This window comes from Bubalus bubalis, chromosome 9, assembly GCF_019923935.1.
Source record: "Bubalus bubalis isolate 160015118507 breed Murrah chromosome 9, NDDB_SH_1, whole genome shotgun sequence".
Classification (NCBI taxonomy): domain Eukaryota; kingdom Metazoa; phylum Chordata; class Mammalia; order Artiodactyla; family Bovidae; genus Bubalus; species Bubalus bubalis.
Window position 1 is genome coordinate 101,242,566 of NC_059165.1, and position 3,489 is coordinate 101,246,054.

The following is a 3,489-nucleotide window of genomic DNA, read 5'->3' on the forward strand; positions in this document are numbered from 1 at the left end:
TCAGCTTATTAGATCTTTATTTCCTCTTGTGTCCATCTCTCTCTTTTTCTCTCGGAATGTATACCTATATCTTAAAACCCAGGTTTACAGAAATAATACAGATAATACACAAAAAAATAATTTTTACTGAAAAAAGTTATATATTTTTAATGCAAGGCATCAACCCCATGGACTGTAGCCCACCAGGCTCCTCTCTCCATGGAATTCTTCAGGGAAGAATACTGGAGTGGATTGCCATTCCCTTCTCCAGGGAATCTTCCCAACCCAGGGATCAAACCCAGGTCTCTCATGTTGCAGGCAGGTTCTGTACTGTCTGAACCACCAGAAAAGCCCACATACACAAACATATTTGTTTACTGAAAAAAACATATGGATTGTTAATACAAAGCATAAGATGGCCATGCCACAACTGAACCCCAAGGTTTTTGGTACCTGGAAAATTTAAAACTGTAAATTCTGGACATAAATAAAAAATTATTTACAATTAATCTGACCTGATCAATTTGAGTTTTATCATCTCTAAGTTAATCAGGGTCTCTAGGGGTGAAATATAGATGAAAGTAACAGTCTAGGAAGACAGGGTCTACTCTGTGTTTGTGTTTCTGCCCATGTCTTGTGAAGTGTACAAAGTCTTGAGACCAGGGGGAGCTCACGTATTCTGAGGTAACTAATATACAGAGGCCAGAGCTCAATCAACAGAAGAGATTCATTTACACATACAGGACATCTTTGCAACAATTTCATTGTGTGGATGAGAGACCCCTGTGACTTGAAGTTTTGGCAGCAACAGGGAGGCCACCTTGTTTTTCAGCATCCTCTGATGCCATCTCTCCTCACTCTCCCTCTTGCTCACGTCACTCCACACACTGAACATCTTAAATAAGCAGCTTCCTAAAGCCTTTGCACAGACTGTGCTCCCAGTCTGACACACATTTCATCTGATATATTTGTGGTTCCTGCTTCCTTTTCCTGAAAGTCTCTGTTCAAATGTCACTGTATTTCCATGTCTTGCATGAACATTTCCCCAAAATTGCACTCTTCTTCAATCTTTCCCTTTTAGCAGCATGCAAATTTCTTCAAAGCACCTGTCACCCTTTGGCATGCTTAATAATTTTTTATTTGGTCATGGATTTTTTTTCTCCACGGCTGGATTTTTAGGAGCTTTTATTTTTCAGAATGCTCCAATCTTTGCCTAGGCAGCACCTGGAACATTATACTGAACTTATATTCCCAAAATGAAGGAAATAGTTTTTCATTAAATGTGCTGAATATGTTGGGGAAAATGCTAAAAGCAGAAAAAGTTTTCTAATTAGAGATGAAGTTGTTGTTGTTTACTCGCTAAGTCATATCAGACTCTTTGCCACCCCATGGACTGTAGCCCACCAGGCTCCTCTGTCCATGGGATTTCCCAGGCAAGACTGGAGTGGGCTGCCATTCCCTTCTCCAGGGGATCTTTCTGACCCCAGGGTCAAACCAGCATCTTCTGCATTGCAAGTGGGTTCTTTATTGCTGAGCCACCAGGGAAGCCCAGAGATGATTAGATTAATCAATAAAGGGGACCTGGACTGTGAATAAAATGTTGAAATTAATTTTTGACAGAAAGATGCAAATGATAGCATTTCAACAAAGTGAGACACGCCTGATTGTGTGAAAATTAGTCGTGTTATTTTTCCTTTTTTTTTTTTTTTTTTTTTTGAGTTACCTCCACCACTAAGGTGGCACTAAGGAACCAAACAGGAGTTTCAGAATTTCTTCTGAGTTTTTCAAAGGAACAATACTGCAGCCCCTCATATTTGGGTTTTTCCTTTCCATGTGCCTGAACACTGTATTTGGAAACCTGCTCATCATCCTGGCCATCAGCTCAGATTCCCACCTCCACACCCCCATGTACTTCTTCCTTTCTAACCTGTCCTTTGTGAACATCTGTGTCACCTCCACCACCATCCCAAAGATGCTGTGGAGCATCCAGACACAGAGCAAAGTTATTACCTATGAAGCCTGTATCACCCAGGTGTGTGTGTGTGTGTGTGTGTGTGTGTGTGTGTGTGTGTGTTTTGTATGCCATTTGCAGGTTTGAATGACTTCCTCCTGCCAGCAATGGCCTATGACCACTTTTTGGACATCTGCCACCCCCTGCACTAGGTGGTCATCATGAACTCCTAGCTCTGTGGAATTCTGGTTCTGGTTAGCTGGGTCATCAGTGTCCTGCGTTCCTTGTTAGGAACCTTAATGGCATTGAGGCTGTCCTTCTGTAACGAGGTGAAAATCCCTCACTATATTTGTGAACTCAAACAGTTAGTTTATCTTGCTTGTTCTGACAACTTTCTTAATGACATGGTGTTGGAATTTGCAGCTGGGCTGTTGGGTAGTATTCCCCTTGTTGGTATCTTTTAATCTTATTCTAAGTTGGTTTCCTCCATACATAGAATTGCATCAGCTTAGGGGAAGTATAAAGCATTCCCCACCTGTGCATATCACCTGTCAGTTGTCTCCTTATTTTATTGTACAGGCTTAGGAGTGTACCTTAGCTCTGCTGCTACCCACAGCTCACATGCAAGTAAAACAGCCTCTGTGATGTACACTGTGGTCACACCCATGCTGAACCCTTTCATCTACAGTTTGAGGAACAAAGACATAAAGAGGGCTCTGAAAACATTCATTAAAATAGCAATTATAAATAGCAAATTTTCCTGGGCTGAAGAAGGGCTTACAGTTGAAGCTTGAAATGTTCGAAGCCTCAGAGCCAGAAATTACAGACCTTTGGCAGTTTGATAAAGCAGAAATTTCTCCTTCAATTTACTTCTTGTAATTTACCTTTCTTTGACTTCAGGTCCTCCATACACTTTGTTGCTGTTCAGTTGCTAAATCATGTCCAACTCTTTACGACTCAATGGACTGCAGCATGCCAGGCTTCCCTGTCCTTCACTATCTCCCAGAGTTTGTTCAAACTCATGTCCATTGAGTCAGTGATGCCATTCAACCATCTCATCTTCTGTTGCCCCCTTCTCCTCCTGCCCTCCCTCTTTCCCAGCATCAGGAACTTTAACAATGAGTTATCTCTTTGCCTCAGGTGGCCAAAGTATTGGAGCTTTAGCTTAAGCATCAGTCCTTCCAATGATTATTTTGAGTTGATTTCCTTTGGATTGACTGGATGGATCTCCTTGCAGTCCAAAGAATTCTCAAGAGCCTTCTCCAGCACCACAATTTGAAAACATCAATTCTTCAACACTCAGCCTTCTTTCTGGTCCAGCTGTCACTTCCCTACATGACTACTGGAAAGATCATAGCTTTGACTATATCAGTTCAGTTCAGTTCAGTTCAGGTGCTCAGTCATGCTTGACTCTGCGACCCCATGAATTGCAGCACGCCAGGGCTCCCTGTCCATCACCAACTCCCGGAGTTCACCCAAACTCATGTCCATTGAGTCAGTGATGCCATACAGCCATCTCATCCTCTATCGTCCCCTTCTCCTCCTTCCCTCAATTCCTC

At 42.2% G+C, this 3,489-nt stretch overlaps 1 pseudogene; it reads left to right on the forward strand.

Annotated features, from left to right (window-relative positions):
• The first annotated feature begins 1,810 nt into the window (after window positions 1-1,810).
• Window positions 1,811-2,724, forward strand: LOC123335291 (annotated as a pseudogene).
• Window positions 2,725-3,489: the final 765 nt, after the last annotated feature.